At 48.4% G+C, this 18,865-nt stretch overlaps 1 protein-coding gene across 2 annotated transcripts in view; it reads right to left on the reverse strand.

The window, feature by feature from the left end:
* LOC119404945 (tyrosine-protein kinase transmembrane receptor Ror2) overlaps window positions 1-18,865 on the reverse strand; it is a 336,120-nt gene that overhangs the window by 73,217 nt on the left and 244,038 nt on the right. The gene's annotated exons all lie outside the window — the stretch shown is intronic.

Below are 18,865 nucleotides of genomic sequence, written 5' to 3' on the forward strand. Positions count from 1 at the left end.
CACCTACCGAGCGTATCTGTATGTTCCGTATCTGTCGAACACTGTTTACGTCACTTGGTTCTTCACCATACCAATCTGAAAAAGCCTGCTAGGCGCACCGCTAGGCGAAGCTCTTCATTGGCCGTTAAAGAAACTCTCTCGCGCGCTGTCGCGGGTTCGACTCCCTGGTCATCCAAATCAACGAAACTTTTTCTGCTGCTTTTTCTTTGTCATCTGTTCGTGTGCCTTTTACCGACGTCACATCCGTGACAGAAATGATATCAGTGAAGTCTTGGTGGACCCCGGCAAAACACTTTCGTGTTAAAATAGACATAAACCTGCCGCACTGCTAAGCGCAGGCCCCGAAGTGCAACTCCAAGTCCTTCTGCAAGCCGAGGATGCCGCCAAAGCACGAGGACTCATGGCTGCCCTCTAGGCAAGGGAGCCGATCCTTCCTAATCTTGCCGTTTTAGATAAAGGTTATTTGCTCCTCCTAGGAATTTAGTAAGTAAGAAGCCAATTGCTTTTTAAGTAAACGTAGTGACGACATGTTTAGTTAAAAACCTGGGTTGAACAGCCCAAGGCGGCAGCGCCCACGTGTCTTACATAAAAGCTTCTAAAGTGATCGCGCTGCGCCGCCACGGATCCGACAGTTAAACTGGATCCGAACAAACCTAAACGTAAGCTGTACAGAAAGGGCTGTTCCTTGAAGAATTCCGCAACCTGGGGAGCAGGAAAAGGCGTCGTCACCTTTTACGCTGCGGGGATGTCGCAAAGTACTTTTCGCAGGGCGATTACAACATAGCACACGTCGGATACATCACAGCCCCCCTGCAACCTGCCCTGCACCCCCCCCCCCCCGCCCCGTAGCTCCCGTCCTTTACTTTTCGGGCGCTTGGCAAGTCGCTGACCTAAGCAATCTCTCCGTTCCTCGCCCAAATGCGGTGCTTCTCATGGTTCTCGCCGACGCCAGGCATTCGCGCGGGCGTTAACGTCGCGGTTTCTTCACACAGATCTGTGATTTTGATTTTTCTTTCCCATAAGAATACCTCTTTTTTGTGCGCTTTATTTGAAGGCCCGGTCTTTGGTAATGCGCCGCTAAGGAAAAAAGTAAGTGAACAAATAAATGTGAACACACAGACGCTGCGCGACGTCACCCAGACAAGCCGCGCTTACAGGACCGAGGGCAGCCATTTGTTGTCGCTTCATTACTGTCACGCTGCCGAATAACTAATGCGCCACGCCCCAAAAAGAAATAAATAAGCTAAAGGACGGAGTGGCCGGGAACAGAGAGGGGTAGAGAGTGGAGATGCGGCGGAACCGGGCCTACACCTAAGGCCACAACATCTTCACCTCAGCAAACGCGTGTTCGAGCAATCGAAGGGGACGGCTGGGAGCACCGCAAATGCGGCGCCGGTGCAGATGAGACAACTTGACCCCCCTCTTCTATCTACAATTCACGCTTCGTTACACGAAGTGTCCAAAAGGGCGTCTACGATGAGAAGCGCTTATTTGCGACTGCAACCGTTCACTTGTGGTATTTACGATTGTACGGCTGCAGGCGCGAATTCGCTGCGGACGAAGTACGAGACAACATTTCGCCGCAACACTGAACTCAGCTACAAAACTCAGCGAAAGATAATGCTTTCAAATTTACTCATCATAATTATTAAGGTGCCCCCCTAAATGTCCAATCTATCATTAAGAATGCTAAGTTGCGCTGCATTGTTTCTACATGACTTACGGATTTCAAGTACTATCACATAGGCAACGCACCTTGCTGGGCAAATTCGAATACTTTAAGAAGTAATTAGCCTGCGCGAAACTGTTCACTGAACAGCACACAGGAAACAACGCCTTGAAAAATAAGCATGCCGCGGACGTCATTATGTTTGACCAACCGGCGTTCTCGATACCAGGGGCGTAGCCAGAAATTTTTTTCGGGGGGGGGGGGGGTGGTTCAAGCATACATTATGTGTGTTCGTGCGTGCGTTTGTATGTGTGCGTGTATATATGCGCAAGCAAAATTGAAAAATTTCGGGGGGGTGGTTGAATCCCCCCAACACCCCCCCCCCCCTTGGCTACGCCCCAGCTCGATACTGTACTCATGTACAGTACATGAGAGCATCTGCGAAAGTAGAGTGCGGGAATCGAACCGGCAACCTAAAGCTCGGCAGCAAAACCTCATAGCCAGTAAGAGACTAGGGCGGCCGAACGAAATTCGGCTTCCACAAGAAACATAATCGACGTATAACATACACCTGCGCGATTTTGACATAACGAGTGTTAAACATAATATATTGAGTACGTGTCTACCTATGTTCCAGACGAATAAATCGCTTTGGTTCACAACCTGTCGCTTCCCGAAAGACTGAGCAGCGGATGAACAGGGGCCAATTCAAGGCGAAAAAAAGACCGTGAGAGAAAAGCGAGACGACAGCAGATAGCGAGAACATTGCTTCGGGAACTTAAATACCTCCACTTAAGAAACATCACTGACACGCTGATCCGGATAAGCGCGGGAAAAAAAATTCCAATTCTGGGAATCGTCCCCGATCAACGATCAAGAATCGGCATGCCCTCGACTACGCGCTGAATAGAGTCCGCGTGGGCGACAGAGCCTCGCATAATTTTGACATTCGCAGAGCTGTTAAAACAAGAAACCGAGTTTGCATTACGACATAACCTCCGAAAGAAGAAAAATGGAAACAACAAGCGCAAGGCGAGAAAAGGTCGGGTCGGGACAAACGCGTGCAACCAGAGACTAAGAGGTGCTCTTCAGTTCCAGCGAATTTCGAAACACGAGCCGCATTACGCAAAATGCACAGTCGCGACCTTTGTTAGCCTCGTCCCAAATTCCTTTTTGATAGAGTGAGATCGAAAAGGAAGAAAACAAAATCAATGAGATCCTCGCAGCATAGCTTTACGTAGAATCGACAGAAACGAAATACCCCTGCCCCTTTAACAAAAAATTAAAAAGTAAATAAAATAACACACTTGTGCTCTTGGGACAATGGAACAAATGTTTCGAAACGAAGACTGCGTTATTATACAAAACACTCGCTTAAAAGCCGTTGCTCACGAACTGCATACATTTTCGAGGTAAACGATCGAATTGCACAAAGTTAAAGTAGAGGTTGGGAGAAAAGCGAGACAAAAGCAAAAAAAGAAAGGAAAAGAATGGAGGCCACGTGAATAATAATGAAAGCTGTTATTTCAATTTGAATCAGAAACAGTTCATTTGCGCGCAGCCCTCGGAAAGAAACGAAACGTAATACAATAGACGGGAGACGCAAAGGGCGAAGAAAAATATTAGGTTGGTTTTTCAGATTGCGATGAGGAACGTAATAAATCCTTAATAAGTATTAAGAAAGAAAGAAAGAAAGAAAGAAAGAAAGAAAGAAAGAAAGAAAGAAAGAAAGAAAGAAAGAAAGAAAGAAAGAAAGAAAGACCGATTCCAATGAGCTTCGAAAACTCCTCGCTCCCTCTTTCCTCCTCCCCCCGAACGAGACTCGTAGCCAATGTTTCTTAAGCAGCCAACAGAAGACAAACAAGAAGACCACGACGGGGGCCGGCGTCGTCATTGTTTTAATTTCTGCATGGGTCTCTCACTAAAAACGAAAGAAACTCAACGTGGAAACAAGAAAAAGCGAAGCAAATCGAAACCAAAGAAGACTAAAACATCGCCGACCAATCGTCAACGGGATTAGGCGCATACGAAGCCTTGAAGTAGCTCCGAGCCCGATCGCAGATATAACTCGCGCTGAGGAAATACAGGGTGGCGAAAGAGAACGGCGAGCTATTGCAGCCGTTACCAGAAACGATAAGAAAAAAGAAAAGAAAAGAGGAACAGAGGGGGCCAAAATTAGAATAGCCTGTAACACTAGCCATAGCCTGGAGACAAAAGCGAAGCCGCGAGATTCCGTTTCTATGTCCACACTTCTTGCGCTCAACCGTTCCCTCCCTCTCTCTCTGTTTCTTTTCTAGTCATATCTAGTGTTCTTGTTCATTCATTCCGCTCATTCCTAACTCTCGCAATTACAGAAATGTATTTCTCGAATGCCATTCCTGATACAATGAGCTAGTTCCTTTTCTTTCTTTCCCTCTCTCAGCTTGCAATAATGAAGCCCCATAAGTATTAGAAACAATAATATAACTTGGACCCCTCCCGCTGGCTTCGGTATTAATTTTGCGCACACGACGACAAGTAACGAAGACATTGCATTCCGCTTCGGTTGGCGGCTTAGCTGTGCCGAGTTTCGCTCTTTTGTAACGGGGTCCACGGCCGTCTCTCTTCATCGTAGTAGATTATTGCGTTTTACCTGTTACCGTTACTTCTTATTGAGCGCGCGTGCGTTTCGAGTCAATCGAAGAAAGCGGATTATTATGGAAATGAAGTGGACAGGGACGAACGACACTGTCTGCGTGGTTCTAACAGAACGTCCAATCTACTGCTCGTAGGGCAGAGACATAGAACATTCAACAATTAGGCCGGAGCACACCTGACCGTGTGGCATTATCACAAATACCGAGATAGAATATTCAACAGTTAGCCTACCTGACCGTTACGTTATCGCAAACACCAACGATGATCACGTATTACAAGCTTCCAATTGCCACAATCTGACAATATTGCAGGAACCATTCATCCTCGTGCTGAATGATAATTCTCGTAGAGATGATCATAGTTAATGAGAATAGTTAGTAATGAGCACAGTTAGTTTTAAGCTCGAAGCGCCAAGAGTAACGGGCGCTTTTAAGGTGCATAACTCCGGCGGCCGCATTAACTGTGTGATCAACGTGGCTCTGACCCACGGGCGCGCCCTGGTCACCCTCCCAGATTGGAAGGCCGGTCGCTCCACTCATGGGAATCGGGACGCCGCCACGCCGGACCTCTCTAACGATGGTCGGTCCCAAGGGAAGTGGACACTAGTACAAGAACACACAGAAAATAAAAGGGAGCCCCAAATAACTAAGAAACAAAAACGCCCAAAGAAAAAAAAAGCTAACGCCTCTCGTGAGGATATCGGAGGTCGGACACGCCTATAGGCTTGCCCTGTATAGACGAATTAGGTCCAAGGACGCATTCACACCGGCGACTGATCCAGAGGTCGCGCCACCATTTTGGTCGCGATGGACCGCTTTTCCCGAATAGCATCCGTTTTGGTGGCATCGCTCAGTGAACGATCCTTCATCTCCGCGACTGCGTTCGCAAAGCTGCTGAACCAGTCAGCGACACATGAGTATGACGTCGAAATAGTTGCGGCAATACTTGGGAGACTGGAAGTAGAAACTGTAAGCGAATTGAGAGAGTGGAAGTAGAAACCGGAAGTGAATTGAGAGGCTGGAAGCAAGAACCGGAAGCGAAATGAGAGGCTGGAAGCAAACACCGGAAGTGAATTGACAGACTGGAGTAGAAACTGGAATTGATATGAGAGACTGGAAGCAGAAAGCGGAAGTGAATTGAGAGACTGGAAGCAGAAAGCGAAAGTGAATTGACAGAATGGAGTAGGAACAAAGTGAAATGGGATACGAAGTTGAATCCGGAAGTGAATTTACAAACTGATGTAGAAACTGGAAATGAATTAGAGAGTGAAAGTAGAAACCGGAAGTTAAAGGAGAGGCTGGGAGCATAAACCGGAAGTGAATTGGCAGACTGGAGTAGAAAGTCGAAGTGAAATGAGAGACGAAGTACAAACCGCAAGTTAAATGAGAGGTTGGAAGCAGAAACCAGAAATGAATAGATAGACTAGAGTACAAACAGGAAATGAAATGAGAGACGAAGTAGAAACCGGAAGTGAATTGGGAGACTGGAGCTAGAAGGCGGACGTAAATGGACAACTTGCAAGCAGAAACCTGAAGTGAATTGAGAGACCTAGAACTAGAAGCTGGAAGTTATTTGAGAGACTAAACGTAGAAACCGGGTATGAATTAGGAGACATCTCGCGCCGACGCTATAGAAAACCAGCGTGCCCTTTTACCGACCTCCATCCGCGACGTCGGTACGTTCTCCGTGGATCACTGCGAAACACTTACACGTTAAAATATTAAGGAAAAAAGTGGGTGCGATAAGCTTCTTCGTCCGGCACTATAGACGGTGCCAAACCGTTAATTTTCTACGGGTCATGACCCAAATCCAGCGCGCACGTTAGTGCAGCAATGTTCCGGAACAGCAGGGCGACGGTGCACTAATGATTCGCGCCGGTATTAAGGTTCTAAGGCGCCATCGATCTTTCTCGTTTTTTTTTGTTTTTGTTTTCTCAGTACGAGTTCTTTTCCGATCCCGGCGATCTGGCGTTTATCGTCAGCAGATAGTAGCCCGGTCCTCCTGGGCGTTCGAAACCATTTCAGAGTGCGGCCGTGCGCGATGATGAAAATTTTAAAACCCGCTTCGTCGGTTACACCCTGAAGAAAGCAGTATACACAAGCGTAAAAACATCCCGAGAAGAAAAAAAAAATGACGTGGGGCGCCGGTAATTTACAAATGGAAATTTAATATTGTGGACTGCGCATCACTTTACAATATATTTTTTTCGTTCTTGCTTTTCCTACCTGCGTGTACACTGTGCTACGGTTCAGTGGTTATTTCACTCTGCTGCCGAGACTATCGTTATACCAACGTTATCCATCGTTATACCAACGTTATACCAAAACTAACCTACATTAACTGTCATACTGACCAACACTGGTTAACATTATAGCCGCCAATACTCTTATTGCCAGAATTACATTCTTAGCCAGCGCAAGACAACATTAGGGGTATGCGAATAGTCGCAAACTTTGAAGAACGAATCGCTGAGTTCACGTTCGGCATACCGAATAATTTTCGAATAATCAGCACGGACCGGAAGACCCCAAGCGAACGAAACTTCAGAACGGCGTGGGGTCATTTCGTGCGCGCGTGTGTGTGTGTGTGTGTGTGTGTGTGTGTGTGTGTGTGTGTGTGTGTGTGTGTGTGTGTGTGTGTGTGTGTGTGTGTGTGTGTGTGTGTGTGTGTGTGCGTGTGTGCGCGTGCGTGCGTGCGTGCGTGGTGTGTGTGTGTGTGTGTGTGTGTGCGTGTGTGTGTGCGTGTGTGTGTGTGTGTGTGTGTGCGTTCGCTCGCTTATGTCTTGGTATAGCATCGATGTAGCTATAGGTTCGGAATTTCGACGTCAACCACAGCATCAGACGTGAAGTAATCTCGTACACGTTTCTCAACTTTCTTGCTAGCTAGGTGTCACGCTCGCGCGCACGATGCCACACCGCATTTACAACTCCTCGTCCTTACAGCCGAGATGTCGCCATCGGCGTACAAATGCGTGGCTTTTTTTTTTCTTTTTTCTTTCCAGAGCTCCGCAGTGGTACCGTGTAAAGGGCTTCGCAAGATTCTACCACTGCAGGCGGATACGAGGCGGCAGATTCGAACGTCTCGGACGCGCACACATACAAGTACACAAAGGGACCAGGACGGAGGCTTTGTTCCCAGTTCGCCATCAGGGCCACGGCTGAGGGCGGGGCGAATGCCGGCTCCCTTTCATCGCAAAGATGCGAGGCGAGCCGGACCATCGCCACTGTGTATGAGCGGAAGGAGGGCTGTCCCCACTGCCGAGTTGCGGCCATTGTTCCTCGCAAGATGGGTTCTGAGGGGAGCTCAACGTGGTATATAGTATATCTGGTGGTAACCGCAGGGATGCGCGTCTGCGTATCACTGGAAGACTTTCTTCTTCAGTTCCTCGTTCACTTCGTGAAGTTGCTGGTACGATTTCTCATATAAGATGGAAAGTGAAGCTAGCGCAACGTTTCAACAGAAAGATTGCTACATAGTTGAAAACAGCTCAAGGTAAACGGGACTAGCGCTGACTGCCAACTGCTCGGTTTATTGTGAAAACACGCGAATCTACATTGAAATGGAGCACACGGTGGAGGGGAGATTATAAAGTCCTGTGTGCATCGTGTCTGTGTTTACCTTGCGTTGTTTTCAGCTGTGGATAAGTGCCAAGTGGCTCGCATTCACACACTTTTAAAGGGACACTAAAGAGAAACAATTAATTGGTTTATATTGATAAAGTGGGCTCGGAGAACTCTTGTGTAGTTTATTTCACCACCATAGGTTTATTATTAGAGGAGAAAACCGAGTTCAAAGTTTCATTTTTAAATTTCGCGCCGAACTTTGTAATTCTTGACGTAAAAAGACTTCAAAGAGCATTTAAAGTATTTTGGCGCCACTGGCTCGACGAAATTTCCACAAACTCGTTATGTCAAGTCTCTGGCCCCCTCAGAGGACAATGTACTTTGATTTAACCGATTAGGAACTACGTAGGCACAAGCAGGCGCCGTCAAAAATATGTGACGCCACGGCAAATGGTGCGGGAATTCCAAGGTGGCGTCGCCACCTCTATTTTCTTTTTGCGCGTTTTCTCGCTTATTAAGCGTCTTCTCGCAGCAAGCGTGGTGTTTTTGGTATCATGGAAGACTACTTTACTAATGCGAGAAAAATCGTTATGCTCTTTAGTGTCCCTTTAAAGAACGACGCCACCACCGAAAGCTATGAGTTATACCAAGATTCGCCTGAAGAAGAATTGTGAGTGAGGAGCGAAGGCATGCACAATAACGCGGTAAAGTGAAGTCGTGTATATTGACATAGAGAGACACGCGACAAGAAATGCGAGCGGCGGGTGAACGTGTTCATACGGACATCATGGCCGGACAGGAGCGTTCCAACGCTCGCGCTCCTTTCCAGTCCGGCCGCGCGGACACATAGCCGTGCACTGTGACTGTCAAGGCAGACAGGCTTTCGGCCACGTTTCGTATAGGCTTGGCTCACGATACCTTTATATTTTGCCGCTTTCCCACGCGGAGAGAAGAGGATCGCTGGAGGACAGCTGCCGGTGACAGCTGTCTGGACGCTGAGGAAGACAGAGGTCTCATACACGCATAGGCATGCGCAGGGTTCCCCATTAAAGAAAAAAAAAAGAGGGGGGGAGGGCAAAAGTTCATCGCAGTTCCCCCCGCCCCCCTCCCCCAGTTGGTCGAGTCCAAAAGACCATATGCTTCACAATGGGCGAAAAAATGAATGTTCAGCGACGACATGCTGCTCACGATGACCTGCCTTTGTCCCATGGCTTCTCAGGTGTAAAGGTGCGAAGTAAACAGTTCTTGGAGTGCAACCACAGGAACCTTCTGCCGCCATTACCGTCAAAAACCTGCTCTTTAAACAATGACGGGACAATTCCGACGGAGTAACAGTATTGGGCAGACTTTGCGACCCCTCTTAGCCCTCACGTGCGCACGCCTATGCATACGCTGCTCGCTGAGAGAGGGGGCCCGATGAGAAGTCCTCAGCTGCCGGGAGTTGCGACTATACGTGAACAGGCAATGAGAAAAGAAGATCCGATCGTTCACGTAATCGCCACTTTAACCGCATTCTGCCGTTAGTTGGGACACTGGCGCGGTTGTGGACTCTCTCAACCACGACCTACTATACTCCTGACCTGTACAGACAGCGGGTTTCTATGGGAGCGCGTGTCCCAGCTATCGTTCGACCGCTCGCCATTGGTGGCGCTTCCACAACGACTTCGTCTGCTATACTCTGCGGCCGTTCGGACGGCGTTGAAGTGAAAACGCCCACATCCTGTGACGAACTGCTGGCATATATGTGACTGTCTTTGCAAACTTATACAGAGGCCTAAGTAAGCTATGCAGTTCGGTTAAATATTAATTGTATAGTGGTTGCCTAACGTGTGAATCCGTGTGATGACAAGGATCACTTGCGTGGTGTAGGACTTCCAACATGATGTTGTGTCCCTAGGCATCCATTCTAACCAGAATAATTCCTAAATAACTTTTCATATCTTTATTTCCGAGGTATTTTGTATTTATGTATAATAGTTGCACGATACGAGCGCTCTGCGCTGGCTGAAAACATCACCACGAGCGCTGAAGCTGATGTCGGCAAACAGGAGCTGACTAGCGCCACACCGCTCATACGTTCCGTCCCTAGCGGCAGAAGGAATGAACTTGAGCATGTGCGCTGGAGTGGGGACGTCCATGCAACTCCAGAGTTCCAGTAGGCCATGCTCACAACTACCACAGTCTGAGACAATTATACAAAAATGACGCCTTGAAGATGACAAGGAGCACTTGTCGAAACAGCAGCTCCAGCGACCCCATTTGTTCAAGGATTTTTCATCTCGTTCAAGGCTCCAACTTCTCCAGAACTTCTGCAATGGTCGGCATGGGGATACGCGTGTCAGTGACGTCTATGCTCGGCTAAAAAAATTATACGATAGAAAGGCCTCTGTGATTGCATTTCGTAGATATTTGTATTCGCTGTGCTTGTGTGTGTATTCGCTGTGCTATTCGCTGTGCTTTCACGCGGTGGATTCAATAAACGCAAGTTGAAAGTGAGAAAACACCTGTCGCCCTTCCTCGTCCATGTCACTGTCCATGTCGTTCCTCATCCATGCCAAACCTTGAGCTCCTCGTGAACCCTCTAGAAACAATCATGCCCGCAAAACTTGACAGCCTTTTCAGGCCCATGGTGCTCACTCGCTACACACTCATAACTGCGCTTAGGACAATAACAACAGTCCTGACGACTAGGATGGGGAGAAGACAATTACTATCTCCGCTCACGCGGAGACACTGTCCTAAGCATCTAACATGGGTATTTAGACAATGACAAAGGCTGTTCCCATTCGTAACAATCAAGTTGATAATAAGAACGGATTTTAAAAGCAATGGCGCTTGTGACTGAGACCATTGATTCAGAGTGTCCAGTCTTGCGCTTCCTAACAAGATAAGATTTAAGATCCGTTATGTCTCTGAGAGGTCTTCGGGCATGAGCACGGTAGATGCGGGCGCCGCGGCGCACGTATGTGGACAAACCATGCATGATTTCCAGTATTCCAGTATTGCGTCGATGTTGCTGCGAAAAAAAAGGGGGGGAGGGGGGCACGTTACCATTCCCCCTAACATCGCTCCATCCCCTAAAAACGGGCTACCTATATGGACGGCGGGAAGAAGCCTATACAAAGGAATCCCGCACCCAGAGATAAATGGAGAACATCGCGCGCGACATGTCGGGCGAGCCGAAACCACTTAGGCCTCGGAAAGCGTAAGGGATGAGACATCGATGAAGACACGGAGAGAGCGAGAGAGAGGTCCGGGGAAAGTGGCGAGTAGTGTATATCGCTTAAAAGCTTTCAGCTCGAAAAAGCGTAGGCCTGGATCAAAACAAAGCCGCGATAAAAGCATCTTACGCCGCCGCCGGCGACGGCGGCGGCAGCCCCCTTTCGCCGGCAGCGGAGGCTCAAGAGCCAGAGGAGACAAGGGGAAGTGACGTACTCCATATACGAGCTTAAGGATGCTTTCTGCGCGGCCGTCCCTCCTTATAGACGTACGTTCCGCGTACATGCGAGCGGGTATTCAGGCTTTTAAGTAAAGAGGGAACGGGAGATTGAAGGAGAGAAGCGAAGAGGTTGAGAGGTTGAAAATGGTTTTTCGAGCCGTCGCAAAACTCGCTTATTTCGTGCGTGAGGCCGGAGTCGGGAGAGGATTAAGAGTGAACGAGATTCGATATAAAACCCGATGCGGCGTCGGTGGTGGAAGAAGAAGAAGGGAACGCCGGCAATGGAAGTAGGATGGACGCGAAAAGGAAGCCGCGGCTCGAACCTCTATACACACCCAGGCGGGCAGAGACACAACCCCCCTTGAAAGTGAACCGAACCAAGCTCGGGCTCTCTTTTCCGCAGCCGTTCCCTGGGTCTCTCGGAGGACCCGTAAAAACTGTGCTCGCGACGGCAGGCTTCGAATGCCGAGATGGGAGAACAAAGCCTTCCGCTGCCGCCGATGCCTGCTCCTGGAGTTCTCACTTTATAAAGGCAGTGCAGCACTTCGCTCTACTGTACATGCTCGATGGAAAGAGCGGCGTGCGTGGTAGTGTCCTCTTCAAAGGCGATTTTCAGCAGCGCGGGGTTTTCAGGTCGCGCGAGTTCTCTCGTTTTGGATGCGAGATAAAGAGAGAGAGGGCATCGTCCAACGACTGTGCATATTTCTCTGTCCGAGGCTGTGCTTTGATTTCTTTTCTTTGGCGTTGAAGAATGCCTCCCAAGAAAGATCCTACGAGCAGAAGGAATCGCGAGAGTCTGAAATAGCGACTTGGAATGCCTTCTCTGGATTCTGAGCGGAAAGCGACGCGGATTTCAGGAGTGCTCATTATACGTTCATTTTCCTCTGCTTCGTCGAACAGCAGTTAAAACTTCAAATATATAAAGAGGGAAGTCAGAAAGGGCATATGCTTACTGCTTTTATGAGCGATTTACGAAGCTCAGGGAGCTTAGATTCCGCGTCACATGACGTTCTGAACACTGACCTATGTGTGTCTACTGGCATGGAGGAAGGAAAACTAAGGAGAGGCCCTGACGTCACATTCGTGAAGCCTCGACATCGCAAACACCCGCATCGCCTCCTAGCGAAGGAGCCTCGAAATATTTCGCGATTTCCGCCGTGTCGTTTGCAAGCGCATGCGCGATTCGAGCCATTTTTTTTTTCGCCGTGCAAGCGGCGCCGCGGCGCAGTCTATTCACGCATGCTGTTCCTTGTGCGTGTTCTTTAGGAAAGCTACGCAATGCCCGGCTGTTGCGTATGGTTGCGTATACCCGGTGCAAATCGCGTGCACTGCGGAAAGTACCGGGTGTCACTTTTCATGTGTACGTACCCGTTCGCTTCATTGCTGATCACTAATGCATGGTATTTGCATGCGAAGCTCTCGGATGTGCGCTCTGTTGCTTCTTACTCATTGTGTCAACTCAGAACACACGTGAACTTTTGTTTTTTTTTGGCGTCTCGCGCGCCGTACATAACATGCGTCGAAGGCATCGTACGTTTTTAGAGGCTGTGTCGTTCAACGAAAGGGCAATAAACTTATGTTGTTATCGGACTACGTGATACATGTATAGTGCGGTGTGGGCTCGCTGCGTGCTTGTTGTGTGCGTACTGGAATTACAAACTTTACGTGCACGATCGCGTATACAATACAGCGGTGTCCTCTTTTCGACGTGAAGTTATGTCAACTATAGGTTGGCATTGCGCCGAATAGCTACTACGCTCACTCCATATACACGAACAAAGAACCGCTAATCCGGCAACAGATCGGGAAATCGGGCTACGAGAAAGGGAAGGCCTAACACCCAGCAGAACGCGTAAATCACTGCTAGGTTAGTTCGAATACGATGATGCAGGGGCTGAACGTTTTTGATCACGGCACGTACCGGTGTTCTGTACTGTTGCACAAAAATGCTCCACGAAGAATTTCAGCACGCAGCGCTCGGGCCTGCCACGCACGAACAGCCTGGTAAACGTCTGCTTGCAACATTTTACTGCGTGCGAACCGCACAATACGCGCTAAGTTTACGCCAGGACTACAAATCTGCGCAGATGCTAACCATCGCGGAGAGCACGCCACGGGGCGTCTGCTGTTTTGTTTGCCCCATACCGGTTTGTTTGCCCCATAAATCTGACGTCACTTCCGCCACACTTTTCGCCCAATGCATTGAAATAGGATAGGGCCTCTCCTTAGTATTCCTTCCTCCATGTCTGCTGGATACGCATGCGATGAGAGAAATAAATAAATAATAAGACAGGATTAACCGAAAACGGGACCTGCTGTCTACCAAAAAGAAAGGAAACTGGAGCGAATGGAATTTGCAGTCGAAAGCTGTTAAAAGCGGGAGGCAAGCCAACACCTGCCGAACTTTGAGCTTATTCACTCTAAGCGAGTCATCTCAATTTCTAGACTCTCAGAGCTTTTTGAGCACTGTGTCAATGAGCTGTGACAAACTCGCGCAAGCTTCTATAAGTTATACCTCTTGTTCTTAAAGGGGCCCTGCAAAACTCTTCTAAGTAATCGTCTAATGGCTTCATTACGAGAGCTTATTGCCTGGCGAATCGACTGCCGCTAACATTTTTAGAATCCGTCAAGCACGAGCGGAGTTACAGGGATCTGCCGCACGCTTCAAGCGCTTGCTCTCTCCTTCCGTACCAGCGGGCGCGCTGAAAGCAGCGCAGGAGGCGTTCGTGGTGTCGTGACGTCTTTTTTGTGTCCGTGTTTGCACGCCCTGTCTTTTAAAGACGATAGTCTTTCTTGGGGAACTTAAACGCAGAAATTTTGGTCTGTCTTTCTGTCTGTCTGTCTGTCTTTCTGTTTGTCGGCACGTCACCCGATTCAGCCAACCGGCCAAAGTTGAACGACTTGCTTACCGCCCACCCATCTTGAACTGGTACAGCTGTTCATACTTGTGAACGTTGTCGGTCAAAAAGTAAATATTACGCATATCTGAGGCGTAACATCATTAGGTAAGTATTAGGTGGTGTGTTCCTTTAATAGAAAATACATAGATACGCAATTTTAAAGACCTTGATGGTATGCGTTTAACGTTGAGACAGTAACGCGTTTATTAAAAGATTGTCACAGCTGAAGTGATCAGCGGTCCAAGCCGAGCAAGCGCGAGCGCCAACAACAACCGTCTTCGTCTTCTTCTTTCGCAGGCGTTCTTGTCTGCGCCCTACCATGTTACAAATCACTCCCCCGCGGAAAAGGAGCCATCCTGGCGACCTAAGGAACAGGTACAACTGGTGGGTCATAATGCGGCTTCAGTCGATCGACGTGAACAGTCTGGCGGCCGCGACGACGGCGGTCCGTAGATGATTGAACAGGCTCAATAATATAGTCAACTGGGGATGCTTGACGTAGGACGCGGTAGGGGCCTTCGTACTTAGGCAGTAGCTTTGTGGAAAGGCCAGGAGCGGAGGAGGGAACGCGAAGCCACACCAACGTTCCAGGCGAATACGACTGAGGAGGCAGGTTTTCGTCGTGACGGTCCTTCTGGCCCTACTCGCCCTACCATGTTACAACCCTAGTTTCTTAAGGCGCGCTGAAAATGCGACTGCGCTGAAACTTGTCTTCCTCCGTGCCCCCTGCACAAGCTCATGTTGTGTTTCGGTTTCGGTTCAGTATTGCATTGTACGAATGACAGGGGGCGCCGTTCTGGCATTCCTGTTATCCTGTTTTACCCAGGCGACGTGTAAATAAGAGAGTTTGTGGAGAGTACTCGTTGAGTGCGGACGTTTCTTCTCCTTCGGCGCATCGCGCCAAACAGCGTGTTCTGGCTGGCCGGCGTCCCCGCCGATCTTCGCCTGCCGCTGCACCGGGACTACCAGCCCGCAACACAGCACTCATGTTTCCCGACGTATTGCCAGATGGCGTCCATATCTCATGCAGCGCCTCTTCTATCGTCTTTAGACGACATTTGCAGCGAAACACGCAGATACGCGGCCAATTTTTTTTTGGAATGAATGCTTACCAACTAGCTCAGCTCTCTGCTATTCTAAGCAAGAGGGAGGGGAGGAAGGTGGCACGGGGCTAGAAAATGCGTCCGTTCATCAGCACGCGTCATGACCTTGAGCACTTTCTTTTCTTTTTTTTTTCTTCGAACGCGCAGCTTACTTTCAGTGTGATCGCGGGCGCGCTCGCGGGCACGTGGCGGCCTCTCGCGGCGGCCGTGGTAACTATGCAGCTCACGATGCTCGAATCAGCCAACAGCCGTGGACTTCGGGTATATGGCGTAGTAATTTGGGTGTATAACATCATTCGTAGTGAGAAGAGGGAGCGATTTCTAGCCTGCTTTGAGAATTAATTATAAATTCCAAGCCGAATGCTACGCTATAACGTCTGGCACGCGTGTTCTCAAAAGCCTCGACTAGCGATCGGCAGTGTTTTCTGGCCATGCTGAAAAAGACGCTGCAGTGCCCCATTAAGGTGCGACAGCTTAGTCTATGAAGCTCGTTATCACAGAACATTCCCTTCATATGGAAATATGGGCAGACGAAAAGGTGGCACGCGAATATTTCATCTCGGTCTCTGGTTGAAGAGCCACACCGCACAGCAATGCGACGACTTTATCAAGCAGTAAAAAAAAAGGGGGGGGGGGATATTCGACACTAAAGGACATTTTTCACTGCTCCAGAGGTGGTAATCAAAACTTACTCAATAATCAACAGAACATTATATATTTAGCAATATTTCACCAACCCTCTTTATTACAGTTATTGACCAGAGCATCTACGCAATTACGCAACTAAAGTCTGCAAGTACTCAAAGAAAAACATGTCATGCTGTAAAACTCCACGTTCAGCATCCTTCTGAATAGAAAAAAGCTCAAAAACTGCGGTGTAATGCATTGCTGTCCAAGTTAACAAGTTTACAACACTTCCGGGAACTGACGCCCGAGAACATGCACAGGGCAAGAGGGAACGGACTTCCGCATAGGCTACATATTTTTGCATGCTCACATTTAAAGAGAAAAAAAAAAGAAGGTAATAACATCCACTATGTCTATTTACGCATCAACCGCTGTCTGGGACGCGGAACGAGCAAGCGGGCGCCATCGACTCAAACATAGCGTGTTGGTCAAGTTCTCGGTGGGAGTACATATGCCCGCGGGACACGCTGAAAGCCTACGTTGGCTTCCTCTTGACCACCACCACCGTCACCGCTGACGTCCGAGCAAACGAACGAGCCGAGCCCTGCATTACCGGGCGCTAACTTTTCCCGTCACTGCAACGTCGAACTGGCGAACAAACAGAACTGGGAGCGCGGCACCAAATTTGCGATGTACTCGCGCATTAGAACATCCCACCATCCTCGCTCCTGATGTCAGCCACCTCCCGCTGCACACGTCACCCTCACAGGCGTAGCCAAAGGGGGAAGGGGTCGTCGCCCTCCCAAGAAACTTTAGCAGTTCGCATGCATATATATATATATATATATATATATATATATATATATATATATATATATATATATATGCACGCGTACATACAATCTCAGGCATGTCTGTATTTCCATTTCATTAAATTCAATTATGGACACCACCCATCCATCCATCCATCCATCCATACACCCACCCATTCATTCATTCATTCATTCATTCATTCATTCATTCATTCATTCATTCATTCATTCATTCATTCATCCTCTTCGAACGACCACAGCTCCTCAAATCATGAAGAGTATCATTCAGTTTCTTTTCTTTTTTTACTTGTTAAGCGATCTTTGCGTAGACCACAACTTCCCCCTCATTCCCCTGCTCATTACAGAGCAAACGGGCAAGTTTCGGGTTTCCAGAGGTTCAAGGGGGAAAAAAAGGGGCGAGCTCACTCAACTAAGTTCGCCAACACCTCGAGCTAATCAATTCGGGGTCGGTCCCCCGCAGCGTGCGTGTCTCCGTAACGCACAAACTGGAAATAAAGAAGAAGAAACTAACTACGAAAGAAACTCAACCGTGCAAGAAACCGAAAAAAAAGAATGCATACAGCGCAATACAGCGCGTAAACGGTCGAACGGGGCGGCGCGGTACCCCCCGCGGTTGGAACCTCGCGGAATCGAAGAAACCCCAGATCGGTTCCCGCTCACGAACGACCCGCGCTGACGGCAAAGACAAACGAACGGGACGCGGCGACACGGAAAGACCTCGGCGTACGTACTACTACAAGACGTGTGTGTGTGCACGTTGCACTCTCCCGATAAGGCGTCGGGCTCTACAAAGCTGATAGACGACGCCCGCTCGCCGTTGCTAGCCACCGCACGAACACCACGCACACAGTGTGTACTCAACTCGCTCGCTCTCCGCTGGCACCGTATCAGGCAGTTGGTTTCGTTACTTAGCTCTTGCTTTAGTACTGAGCGATAAGAACAGTTAAAACTTTGGGGTCAGAGTTTTTCCTCTCGACACGACCAGACTAAGGAAACTGTAGTCGATTACAAAATAAGAACAAATAGAAGTTACGCCCACTGTCATAACTGTCCCAACCGTAGATAATTTGCATAGACGTTCCATCCAATCACGTTGGCTCATTACCGTAACGTCAAGCACTGTTAGCGTGTTTCAGAAACACTGTAAAACAAAAAAAGAAACAGTCATTTGGCTCCATTCAGAGAGTCCTGACTTGCAAAGTATATGACTTTTTTTAAAGAGGCACGTTAACTCTCTTGTGGGTCACACGACTCTCAAAAGAGAGTATAATGACTCCCAAAGAGAGCTCACGTGCATCTTTAAAGAGAGTCATATACTTTGCAAGTCAGGACTCTCCGAAAGGAGTCAAATGACTTTATTTTTCTTACAGTGTAGTTGGTGTTCCTATACAAGCGCGTGTTAGTGTCGCTGGTTTTAAGTTGAAAGCTTCGACGTCCTGCGAATTTCATCAGAGATTCTGACATCACTGTTTAGCCCAAGGCCATAATTTACCATACCAGACCATACGTAGGAACGACGAGCCTTTAGTTTTCGATATGCGCGATACTTACATTAGCACAGAAAATGTAATTACGGTTCGAAAGGAAACCAGCTTGCACGACTGCGACTGAAAAGAGCGCCACGGCTTTGCGGGCGGAGATTGTGCTTAGTAGGTTTCAAGTGATTATAGAAAGGCACAGTGACGGCGTCTAGACGAAAAAAAAAATCAGCATCGATGTTTCGCTCGAATGCAGTAGTTTCGCAGTTCTTCTCACCAACAAACCCCGGACGTACCAAAGAGCTTCACTGGAGTGACGTAGAGAAAAGGAGAAAAGTCCTTGCCACGAGTTCCTTTCACATGTTTTTAAATATTTTTTTCAACCAGCAGGCACCTGCTGCCGAACTTCTTGTCGGCGTGCTTTGCATTGTATGCAAGCAGACCGGAACGGCAAACTTGTATTTTTTATAGCTTTTGTTCTGTTGATTAGACGTCACAGTCTTCGCGTAGTTTAGGCGCGTTCGTTACGTACTCTGAGCAAACGCGCGAAGTTCTCGGACAGGTTGTGTTTAAACAAAGTTAGTTTATTTGAACTAGGCTTCGCTAGGCCTGTTCC

The sequence above is a fragment of the Rhipicephalus sanguineus genome, chromosome 9, assembly GCF_013339695.2.
Source record: "Rhipicephalus sanguineus isolate Rsan-2018 chromosome 9, BIME_Rsan_1.4, whole genome shotgun sequence".
In the NCBI taxonomy this organism is placed as follows: domain Eukaryota; kingdom Metazoa; phylum Arthropoda; class Arachnida; order Ixodida; family Ixodidae; genus Rhipicephalus; species Rhipicephalus sanguineus.